The sequence below is a fragment of the Pelodiscus sinensis genome, chromosome 4 (assembly GCF_049634645.1).
Source record: "Pelodiscus sinensis isolate JC-2024 chromosome 4, ASM4963464v1, whole genome shotgun sequence".
Taxonomy (NCBI): domain Eukaryota; kingdom Metazoa; phylum Chordata; order Testudines; family Trionychidae; genus Pelodiscus; species Pelodiscus sinensis.
The window spans coordinates 16,026,633-16,039,525 of NC_134714.1; the positions used below are offsets into that span (position 1 = coordinate 16,026,633).

Sequence of the window (12,893 nt, forward strand, 5' to 3'; positions counted from 1 at the left end):
ATAAATGATTGCTCATTGGAACAGCTAGTACAGGTTGAACCTCTCTCTACTCCAATATCCCCGGGACCTGACTGGTGCTAAACTAGAGAATTTGCCATACTACGGGAAGTCGGTATCGTCTAGCAGCATCACCAACACTGGCAAAGCTTACTGAGCTCTTAAAAAAGGAAAAATTAACAAGATGGTTTAATAGGTGATGAGTTTTCGTGAGCCAGACCCACAAAAGCTCATCACCTATTAAACCATCTTGTTAGTCTTTAAAGTGCTACATAGCTTTTCCTTTTGTTTTAGCAAGATCAGACTAACACGGCTACCTCTCTATTACCATTGAGCTCTTAGAAGACATTTAGGGGTAAATTAGAGCTAAATAACAGCATAGAACACAGGAAGGCAAGACTGGTGGCAGTAAAGAAATGTTATTGGAATGCAAGAAACTTGTGGACATCTATCTAACTAAAATCATGCTGGATCATGGATGTTGTCAGACCAGATAGTTCCATACTAGAGATGTTCAGCCGGTACTGAGACTCACAAGAAGAGAGGCAATTCTTGTTTTAGTACTAAATGGCACACACAATATGGTCCAAAAGGTAAGTATAACTAAATCACTTGGTAATAGAGATCATACTATACATAAACGTATCATCTTTATGGGGGGAAAAGGAAAAAACCAAAAAACCCAACTTTAGCAGCATTTAACTAAAGAAAGGGAAATCTGCACAAAAATGAGAGAGCTAGTTAAATGGAAATAAAAATGTACAATCATAAAAGTGAAATGCCTGCGAGCTGCATGGAAACTTTTAAAAACACATTAGAGGCTTTATTTAAACGTATGCCCCAAATTAAAAAAACATAGTAAGGAAACCAAAGAAGCATCACCATGGTTAAACAACAAAGCAAACAAAACCATTTAGAGGCAAAAAGGCATCCTTAAAAATGTAAATTAAATCCTATTGAGGGACATAGGAAAGAGCATAAAATCTGGCAAGTCAAGTGTAAAAATCTGAGGAATTTTTACAAAGAGGAATCTGAAGAGCAACTTGCCAAAGACTAGAAAACTAACAGCAAAAAGCGTAAACATCAGAAGCAGGAAGCCAACCAAACAATCAATGAGCCCCCTGGACAGTCACAGTGCTAAAGGAGCACTCAAGGCATTGTGGATAAACTAAATGAATTCTTTGTATCAATCTTCACAGTAGAGGATGCGAGGGAGGTTTCCACACCTGTGCCATTCTTTTAAGGTGACACATTTGAGGAACTGTCCAAATTGAGATATCATTAGAGGTGGTTTTGGGACGGATTGATACATTAAATAGTAACATATCACTACAACCAGATGATATTCAAGAGTTCCGAAGGAATTCAGTTATGAAATTTCAGAGCTGCTAACAATGTTATGTAACCTATCACTTAAGTCAGGTTCTGTATGAGATGACTGGAGAATAGGTAAGGTGACGCCTATTTTTAAAAAGGCTTAATTTCAGTACCAGGGAAATTGGTTGAAGCTGTAACACAGAATTATCAGTTACAGATGAATATGATTTGTTGGGGAAGACTCTACACTGCTTTTGTAACAGGAAATCATAACTCACTGATCATAAGAGAGAAGGTCTTCTCATGGATCAATAACTGATTAAAAGTACAGCTATTAATTTCAGTTATTTAATGCAATTAATGCAAAACAAATTAACTAGATTTTAAAAAGTAGCAGTTAATCAGTTTTAATACTGTTCAATAATAGAATACCAATTTAAATTTATTATCCATATTTTTGATGTTTTTATAATTTTCATGTAAAATTATTTGTCTCAATGCACAATACAAAAAGGTACAGTGCTCATTTTATATTATTTTATTACAGGTATTTGCATTGTAAAAAAAATAAACTACTATTTTTCAATTCACCTCATACAAGTCCAGCCTGGCCTACTTCTTGTTCAGCTAATTGCTAAGATGAACAGATTGGTTTTCATTCTCAGTCGATAATGTTGCCCACTTCTTATTTACTACATCACCAGAAAGTGAGAGCAGACATTTGCATGGCATTGCAAAGTATTTACTGTCGACAAAGAGCATCTAGACTACATCCAGTTCTGTCAACAAAGCAAGCCACTTTGTCGACATGACAGTGTAGACGCAATAACGCCTTCTGTACACAGAACTCTGTCGACAAAAGGCGTTATTCCTCGTAGAATGAGGTTTACCGCCCTCGACAAAACTGCCGCGTTCTGTCGACGTTATGTCGACAGAACTCAGTGGCAGTGTAGATGCAGGTATAGTTTTGTCGACAAAAGTTCACTTTTGTCAACAAAACCCTGTAGTCTAGGCACACCCATAGATTCTAAAGTTTTACATTGTTTTGTTTTTGAGTGCTGTTAAAAAAAACCCTACACTTGTAAGTTGCACTTTCCAATAAAGTTTGCACTACAATTCTTGTATGAATTAAAATCAATACATCTGAAAATATAGGAGACTATCCAAAATATTTATAATACAGCGGAACTCATTGCTGAGGATGTTTTAAAGATCAAAGCTATAATGAGGTTAAAAAAAATATGTTCATGGAAGATAGGTCTATCAGTGACTGTTAGCCAAGATAGTTAAGGATGCAATTCCATGTACTGGATTTCCCTAGCTTCTGATCTCCAGAACCTAGGAGTGGATATGCCTGTTTCATTTGTTCTGTCTGAAGCACCTGCCATTGGCCACTGTCAGAAGACAGAATACTGGGCTACAGGGAGCATTGATCTGACCCAGTATAGCCATTCTAATGTTGATTTCTGATGTATACTAACTTCTAAGTTCCCTCTGTTGGATTGAAACAGTAAATCTGTTACACAAAATATATACTAATTCTTGATTCCACTCCTGTTTTGATTATTTCTGAAAAATATTTTTTAGAAATTAAACATCTTTTGGTTTGGGTCTAGTTACTGGACTAAAATAAAATCAGCTGGTGTCTGAAAAAAATCCTTAGTTGATGCAGAAGAATTTGCTGAAACAGAGCCTGCTCTCGCTCTCACACAAGCCAATAACTTTCACTGACCTCCCAAAGGGTAGGATGATGCTCCTCCATTTCCAAGTAGATAGCCTCTATCTGAGATCAGTCTCTTTAGTTCAAGATTGATAAACTGTACCCAGAGGAAAAAGAGAAATTCATAAGCTTTGCTTTGAAGTGTTTTTTACCTTTGCTAAAATTCTCAAATTTTGAGACTCTAATGACACCAAAATATGAGCATCTCACTTGTTATATTCCCGAGGCAGAATCATAGAATACTAGAACTGGAGGGGATCATTAAGTCCAGCTCCCTGCCCTCACAGCAGTGTCAACATGTACAGTTATGTTATTTTTTGGATTGTGTATATTGATCTTGTAAGAGAGGTTGATGTAAATGAGATTTTCTTGATGAAACAAAATTGCTAGTTTCATGCATTTGAGTCAACATCTACACTAGAGATTTTTCAGAAGAGCAGACGCGCTTTTTCGGCATCCCTGTAAACCTCATTTTATGAGGCAGAAGGGATGTTCAGAAAAAGGGAAAGGGTTTTTTTTCCTGACATTTGGCCCAGTGTAGACAGGCCAAATGTCAGAAAAGCCTCTTCTGAAAAAAGCAGAAAAAGCTATACAAATTGTGCTTCTCAATTTGCGTAGTTTTTTCCGCAAGAACAGTGTTGTGTAGACATAGCCTAAGAGACCAACATGAATGGCTCAAAAATGAATTATTGAAAAACCTTATAAGCTGTATTAATTTATTTTCTAAAACCACTGGACCAGCTCTTGAGGACATGCCACTAGCCGATCTTAAGTGTATAGTAACTTGGATGCTCCCATAGAATTTTTTTCTTGAAATTTCTTTGATAATTTCTAGTGGTACAATGGACCTAGGGAATTCCTGCATGTGGAATGGCCTCTCTCTAAATAATGTTGCCAACCAAAATCTCTTGTTGTGTGTCGTCATATGAAGGTACTGAGTAAAGTTAAGAAGCATCTATCTTACTACTTTTCATCGAACAGCAAATGAATTTACGGCTTGACTGCTAGGTAAAGAGAAGACAAATTACATTAACCAAAAGTCAAGGAGTAGCCTCATCCACTTCTACCTCAATCATTTGTTCTTCCAACAGGAAGCATAAAGTTCAGCACCTTTCTTCTGTCTCTGCAATGTAATTTATTTTTCATTTTTTTCTTTTCTAATGAAAAAGATAAGATCCAAGAGGAAAAACAAGAGCACATGGGAAAAGTGAAGATATGAAGGTGGGGGTAGAGGGAGGAAAGCAGAAGGTAGTTCTGCTTATAGACCTGCAGAGCCTGTCGTTATGTTCCATTTTGTGAAAAAGGGCTGTAGATTGTTGGCATCTTTTCAAGGTTCAGTCCCTGGCTCTGGACCTGTGCCTTGGTGCAGGGGGATGAGGTTTTTCCATGACTCAGCTTCGCCTCCCTATATTTGCCCATTTTCTCTCCTGGGTTCAACCTTTTAAAAGACTATATGGATGTACATTTTGGGCTCAGATAAGTTTGTTTTTTGGGAAACCATAGATTGACAGATTCCATGGCCAGAAGGGACCATTGTCATAATCTAGTCTGACTTCCTGTATAGCACAGGCTGTAGAACAGTGGTTCTTAAACTTTTGAATTGGTGACCCCTTTCACATATCAAGTCTCTGAGGACAGCTCCCCATATAAATTTTATATGGAATACTATTATAAATGCTGAAGGTGAAGCAAAGTTTGGGGTAGAGGCTGTCAGTTTTTGACCCCCATGTAATAACATTGCAATCCTGTCTGAGGTGTGTCAACCTCCAATTTGCGTTCTACCATAGAACTTGCCCCCAAATAATTCGTAGAGGATATCTTTCATAAAAACACACACACATTGTTTTAAAAATTGCCAGTGATGTTCCAGTGGTTAATTACGCTCTCTGTCAAAAATTTATATCCTATTTGCAATATGAATTTGTCTAATTTCGAGCCAATGGATCATGTTATACCTTTCTGCAGTTGATTAAATAGCCCATCATCAAGTATTTTTCCCCATGTAGGTTTTTATACACTGTCATCAAATCTTAACCTTAACTTTCTTTGTGTTAAGATAAATAGATTGATCATCTTGAGTTTAATTGTCCTCTCTTCTCTCTTCTCCTCTCCTCTCCTCTCCTCCCATTTATCCACACCTTTTTTGAATGAACTGGACAAAGTATACCTGCAGTGGTCACATTGGTGCCAAATACAGAGGCTAAAGTAACTTTTGCTTTTGGCCATAGTGTTACAGTGGGCTTTTAATCCATTTAATGTGCCCTGTTAACATCATGTTCAATTTTTATCAAGATGATGTGCACGGTATGGAAATCTAAGCATATTATAACTATGTAACCTTTTCAATCAAACTTGTAATCTCGTTTAAAAAAAGATACCAAGTTAATTTTACAGGATCTATTTTCCATAAATCCATGGTAAACCTTTCTTCTTTATTAATCGAGTTCCGTATCAACTCCATTATTTTGCCCGGGAGTGATGTCAGACTGAAAGGCCTATAATTATCCAGGTCCTCCTGTTTGCTCTTTATAAATATTGGTACAACATTATCTCTCTTTCAGTGTTCTGGAACTTCCCCAGTCTTCCGAGATTTATTAAAAAACAACAGTAATAGTCTAGAAAGCTCTTCAGCCAGCTCTTCTAAAACTCTTAGATGCAAGTCATCTGGACTTGCTGTTTTAAAAATGTCTGACTTTATAACATCCTCCCGAGATACTTGTGGAATGGACTGGAATGATATGGCACTACCATCTACTTTTTGAAGTCCAGGCTCTTGGAACAAACTTGCCCATAAGGACACAATGCCTTTTGATGTCTTCATAGGGCTACCAGTGGATACGGTCCCACATTCTTTACTAGAAATCTAAGAAATGGCACTTTTAGTGGTGTGCCTTCCTCTAGCATAAGATGTTACCGATCTCATGGTGGTGGTGTCTCCTGAGGCAGAGTAACCCAAAACCAGTGAGCCATAACTTGCCTGGTGTGGCATCCACTTGTATGTAGCTGCAGAACTGGGGCTGTTTTCTTTATTTGATTTACTAATCAGAGCGGGATGGCAAATGACAGTTGCATTTCATTACAACTTTTAGGCATTTGAATTTTTGTTTTTTGTTCCTTATTGAAATAAAACTTATTTACGGTAAACCCTGTGTTATCCAGCACGCTCAGGGATTAGGGTGTTACGGTTATCTAAAAAAATAATAGTAAAACTTAAGTTTTTAATATTGGTAGTTTTGTAGTGTAAGGCAGTTGGTCTCACATTTCTATTTTGAGTTAAAGATGATTAGTACTTCTTAAATAAAAAATTAAGCCAATCATGGTAAACCAAGCCAGGCCTGTGCGCCTGCAGACGTGATAGTATTGTGGCTGGGAGCAATGGTGGTTAACAAGTTTTCTGGTTGTTAGAGTGCCGGATAACAAAGCTTTCACTGTTACATTTTTTGCTAAGTGGAATTGTCTAAACATCTGTTTTCAAATGAGAAATGTCTCATTTTCAGTTCAGGTCAGGGTATCTTCTGCTGTGACCAGAATCTAACTGAAAGACTTTCTGTCCACAACTTGATAAAAACTATGCATCTCCACAAAATATTTTGGCTTTGACAAAACAGCATATTTGGACACTAAACTGTTTAATCAAAAGTGTTCTGATCAGGTCTTCTATTTAGAGTAGGGCTATTCTTTTTCTTCCACTTGATCAACCAGCAACAGGGTTGCATATTCATTAACCAGTAAACTAGATTACTCAGGGGTCTTTGGTTGAGAATCTTCTCTGCTTGTATTTTCACTTAGTTAACTTTGGTTCTCTGCTTGTTTTGTTTGCAGGTACAGTTTTTTTTCTTTCGAAGTAGCCTTGCTGGCTTTTGTTTTCTTTGCCGTTTTCCCAATCTAGATTCTATTGTTTACTTGTTCAAAGTAGGGATATTAAATTTTGTTTAAACAACTAATCGACTAGTTGATGGATTAATTGATTAGTCGAGAAGCCGGGGAGCCTCAGCGGGGGCCCTGGGAGCTAAACCTGCTGCAGCTTTGCCTTTTAAATGTGTTAAGAGCTGGCAGGCTCTTCATACATTTAAAAGGCCGAAACACAGCGGCGGGGACCTGGCATGAGCCAGGAATGAGCTATCCTGGTTCACGCTGGTCTCCCTGCTCCCTCCCACTGCGCTTCTGGTTTTGAAATGTATTAAGAGCCAGGCTACTAACCCAGGCTCTTAATATATTTAAAAAAGCAGAGGTCCAGCGTCTGGGACTGGGCATGAGCTGGGAATCAGCTGATTCCTGGCTCATGTCCAGTCCCTGCCACTCCCCTGCCCCCTGCAGAGATAGGGGAACTGGCTTCTAAGCCTGCTTTCACCAGCACTGGCTTCTGCTCTTCCCCTGCCCCCCTGCTTGCTGCCTCTCATAGAGGCAGCGAAGGGGTGGGGAAGCGACTAGTCAAGGGACTAGTCGACTATCTGATAAGCTTTTGCTTTCTGTCCACTACTTCATAAAAAGGCTTGCTTATTGGATAGTCTAGTCACTTTCATCCCTAGTTCAAAGGGTTGAGGAACTTGTTTAGCTTTGACTTACATGTTTGTACTGTTTGGGTTTGCCCATAAGTTTCAGGATCCTCTCCCCCTTTCATCCTGGGAGAACCAGTCAGCTAGAGATCTGATCTTACAAGGTGTCAAAAGACTGTCCCTCTTGTGGTTTAAAGTAAAAGGTTTGGAAATGTGGCTAGTCCCAGGGAAGCGCAGAAACAGGCGAACTATTACTAAATATCTTCTAAACTTTTATTAAAGGGCTTCTACGTATAAATTATTTTATCAATTTTTTTACATATGTAGGCACTAAATAATTATTAGAATGACCAATAAGCAAAATGCAATACAGTAAAGAAACTTCCTTGAGGTTTCTCTAAATCCCAATAGTTGTTAACAAGGGACCAGGGATTATTAACAGTTACATTTACATCAGTCTTATTTTATAAGAATAATCATTTATCTAAAACTCTTAACACTACTACTTAACAATACCTCTAAACAATTTCAGATAACAATACTTACATTTAACAGACACACAAACTACAACAACATCATATTTGGTATTCGTTATGTTTGGTATACGTTACGCTCTACAGGAACTCATTTGGTTCGGTGAGCGGGAGGTGGCCCTCGGGTGATCAGTCCTCAGACCTGGCTCATATTCTGCCATCCAATGTTTATTTGGGATTCCTCAATTTGATACAGGAGGGGAAGCTGTTTTATAGAGAGAGCTTTTGCGCGCTTTTTGTGATAGGCTAGCAGACCCTGTCTGTTAAGTGACAGGAGTAAGGGGGTGAGATGGTTTCCTGTTTTTCCTTTTCTGCTTTATCAGGCATGGCATGGCACAGTCAGCACAAACTTTACATGAACTTTTTTGGGTCTGGTTTTGGTTCCTGTTCGTCGCTGATCTTTAAGTTACATAGTATAAGGTTTTTCATCAAGGGGAAGTTGACCTTTTGCTTGGATGGCAATATGCGCGAGAGGCCTGGCCAGCAAAGAGCCTGCTTTCACACCTCTAATCATGGGAAATACCAGTCTGTTCCTGGTGTCCCTCTCTTTTATATAGTAGCAGAATGATCTTGAGATGTAGTTGCAACTGTCTTCAGACAGAGAAGGTTTTCGCAGTTCTCTGTCTTTTACTTTGATCTCTGACTCTGCAGTGAAAATTAGGGATGTGAACAACTAGTCGACTATCCAATAAAGCAAATGCTTATTGGATAGTCAAACATGTTAGTCAGTTAATTGCTTCTCCCACCCCTTTCTGCTTCTATCAGAAAGAGGCAGCAAAGGTGCGAGGGAAAGGAGGAAGTGCTTCAAAGCAGCAGTGCTGCCTGGAGCCCAGGGCACTGATGCTTTGAAATTCTGCGTGCAGCCCAGAGCCAGCTGGCAGTCTCGAGGTCTCCTGGGGTCAGCTGGGAGTCCCCAGCTGGCCCCATACTGCACACAGCATTTCAAAGCAGCAATACCATGTGGAGCCGAGGGTCAACTGAGGACTTCCCCACTGACCCAGGGCTCCACATGGTGCTGCCACTTTGAAACACTGCAGGGAGGACGAGGCCAGTTGGGGGACTTCTTGAGTCCCCTGCTGGCCCCATGCTCCCCGCAGCTTTCACCTTTGAAATGCTTTAAAGGCAGAGGTGCCCTTATTGACTATTCGATTAGCCAGTTAATCAAAATTTTACATCTCTAGTGAAAATGTCATCTTTAATATGGCTATATTGTTGCTTCTCTTTATATAAGTTTCTGTATGTTGTGTTACTGCTTATTGTAGAGATGTGTTGTCAGATGGGGGGAAAGAGCGCACAAGAAGGGAAATACAGTAACTGGTAATTTTTGTAATCTTCAGCCTGCAAAAACCCCCAAAAAACTGGCTTCCTTCTCTTATGGCTGTTCTCTCAAGTGATTAAATTTTCCTTCTTATATGTATCATCACTGCAACTTATTTCCTCTAGAAATTTGTTTACTTAAGAAGTGGACTGGCTGATTCCTTGAACGGTTATCCTTTTATCTCCTTGCGTAGGTGACATTATACATTTAAACGTGATTTTGTTGTAGGACAGGAGAATAATAGTAATACAGCTAACAGAATTACACTGAAGTATATTCTTCCTTCTGAGGACCTAGATTGAGGAAGTGCTTTTCAGCACAAGATGAAATGAAGGCACTTAGTTCAGTGAATTTTTGACTGATTGAAAGAAGTGGATTAAGGTCTGTCACTTTAAATTAGAAACTAGAAAGGTTTCACTGGTGTAAGATTGTGATCTTTTGGATCTCTTTTTCTTTCTTGGATTAAACACATGGCTGTGAAGGTCTAAACAATGAAAACCTTCGGCCTACTGATTGGATAAGAAAACATTTTAATAGTAAATCTTGAAACCTTTGGAGATACCTAGTTGCTGTCTTCCTATAGTAATACTCTTTAACTATTTCATGACACATCCAGGTTGACTGAATTTGTTTCCAGTACCCCACCACACAAATTTATATATTGATCTCTTGAATTTAGACAACCTGGATGTGGTCTTTAGGCCCTGCTGCACAATAAATGTTAATCGTAATGAACCAAATAACTTCAGGTATCTTCCCCCAAACAATAGACATTTTCCTTTAAGTACTTATTTGCTTTTAGTGTTCCCTTTGTTATTCAAGCAAGTATCCATAGAAGCTTTGTATTCTTATTGTTCGGTTCTTGGTATTTCTGAAAAAAAGACAACCAATGCCACTGTCAGTACACTCAATATTTTACTGGATTATCTTTCTTTGATCTTGACAATCCTCTGTGGAAATTCACCATTGTTAAATAAATTAGATAAATTTATTGGATGAAAGATTAGGCATCTGTGTCTTAGGTACTCTGGTCAATTGCTATTTTCAAAGGAGTAAATAGAATCTAAAAATCTTATGAATTTCAGATTGCATATATCTTTCAGTGGAGATTTTTCAAACTGTAGCATGCTTTAGATTGACTACCTGTTTAATTCGCTTGTCAGTAGTAAGTAGATGACTGTTCTTTTCCACAAAAGCTGAAGTAAATATGTGGGCTCTTATGAGCCAGGACTTTCAGACGTGATATGAAAAGTAAATACAGGCAGTCCCCGACTTACGTGGATCCGACTTACGTCGGATCCCTAGATACGAACTGGGTGAGGCAACTCCCGCACATGCGCAGCAGCATTCCCGGGGCTCACTCACCTGGATCCTAGGATCCTCCTCCTCCTCGGGCCGGCTCCGACTGGGGTCCCGCAGAGCTGCCGGGCAGAGGAAAAGTGCCTCCCCACGCCCGCTGCCCCCCCCCCCCCCCCCCCCCCCGCCAGCAACAGGCTGCCGAACAGACAAAAGCAGCCTCTCCGCCCCTCCTCCCCTCTATACATGCCGGGCTCCCGGAGCGCAGCAGCGTCCCCGGGGCTCGCTCACCTGGGTCCTAGAATCCACCTTCTACTCCTCTTCCGCCGGCTCCAACTGGCCTCTGCCTGCAGCAGCTGGCCACAGGGACAGGGATCCCGCAGAGCTGCCGGGCAGAGGAAAAGTGCCTCCCCACGCCCGCTGTTCCCCCCCCTCCCCCCCCGCGGCCTCGCATCCTGCACGCCTCCCCCCTCCCCCCCTGCCAGCAACAGGCTGCCCCCTCCCCTGAGCAACAGGCTGCCGAACAGCAGACAAAAGCAGCCTCTCGGCCCCTCCTCCCCCTATACATGCTGGGCTCCCTGGGCAAACAAAGACTCCACCAAAACAAACAAAGTGCTGGCCTCATTGTGTTAGCAAAAAAAGGACCCTCCTCCTAGAACCCTGGGTGGTGTGTGGAAATAAAGCTATTAGCTCAAAGCATGGTGCAGAGCTGTTTGGTATTTGATGAGTTACTCCTTTAGTCCTGAGTTTGTCACAGGGACAGAAATAGATGTGAAATCTTCTGAACAGGGGAACAGACAGCAAAACAAACATTAGAGGGGAGTTAACCTTTCCCTATGCTATCCAAAACTAAAAAAAATGTTTGGCTAGAGTTTCCCCTACAATATGTACCAGTTCCGACTTACATACAAATTCAACTTAAGAACAAACCTACAGTCCCTATCTTGTACGTAACCCGGGGACTGCCTGTGATGAAAAGAAAATTGAAGGATGAAAAGATTTCCTTTCCTTTGGAGGTGTCACTTTAAAACATCTTCCAAGGTCTGAAGAATAAGAACTGATTAAGTCTATACCAGGGATGGGGAACCCGCAACCCCCAGTTTGCCTAAATCCAGCGCCCAAGGCTCAGCCCCTCCACCCGCACTGGGGAACATGTATTGGCACTCCAGCCTCCCTGCTCTCTCACCATGGGACTAGAGCACACAAAATCTATTAGTGTGGGATTCAGCAGCCCCCAACCCAAAAAAGGTTCCCCACCCTTTGGAGAAGTATAGAATCTGAAATGTAGAGTAGATTAACTAATCCTTCCACAGGTGGGAGGATCCCCCACAGAAGTGAAACTAAATCTTTGGAGTCTATCTAGCTGTAGCAGAGTAAGCATATGCAAATATCATATTGAAAAGAATAATGCAATAAGGTGGAAAGAAGAACATCTTGATAGCATATTATATTCCTTGTTAAGAAAATAAGGATCAAAAGGATGAGTTCTCACAGGTGGGTTGACAAACTCAGATGTCTTTTTTTTTTTAATATATCTGGCCTGTATGGTTGTAAACTGTTGTAATGATATCTGCCTAAATCTGCAGATACCCTGAAACATTGCCTCTGAGAGGGGGATTAGGCGCTGCTATTCCGTCTGATTGGGACAGTATTTCTGAAGCCTGATAATAATAATTTAAACAGCTATTTTATGGCTGATTAAAGCATACAAACACTAACAATCATTTTGTGAAGATCTGCGTAATCTACTGGGAATGTCATCTTGTTTTGGAGTCTGAGTGAACAGAATTTAGGAGGGTACTGCTTATTTTTTCCAGTTTGATCCCTGGATTTTGAGAGGAATGGGACTGTATTACTTAGATTTGGAATGTTCAGCCTTTTTAAGCTGTCTGACAAATGGGAGCAGTACAATAAGGCTGCTGAATTCCATACCAGATCCATCTTTTTAAATGGATAATCACGCTTCTTTCACCATAATTAAGATGCTTGTAAAAAATGGGTTTAGATGTACAAATGTTATCATAGTTTCTGAACTAGAGGAATTAACCCAGAGTTAGGGATTGGAGAAAAAGGATTTAAATATTTACCTGTAAGGTTGTAGACCCTCACCAAAACGAGTAGTAGGATGGGAGAATGAAAGAGTGAAACAGGCTGTAAATGAATTTTGCCAAAGTTAAATGAAATCTAAGACTAATAAATAAATGCAAATGGTGAAT

At 40.1% G+C, this 12,893-nt stretch overlaps 1 protein-coding gene across 10 annotated transcripts in view; it reads left to right on the forward strand.

Moving 5' to 3' along the window:
* The window catches only part of BRF1 (BRF1 general transcription factor IIIB subunit), a 270,488-nt gene that overhangs the window by 116,579 nt on the left and 141,016 nt on the right, over window positions 1-12,893 (forward strand). The gene's annotated exons all lie outside the window — the stretch shown is intronic.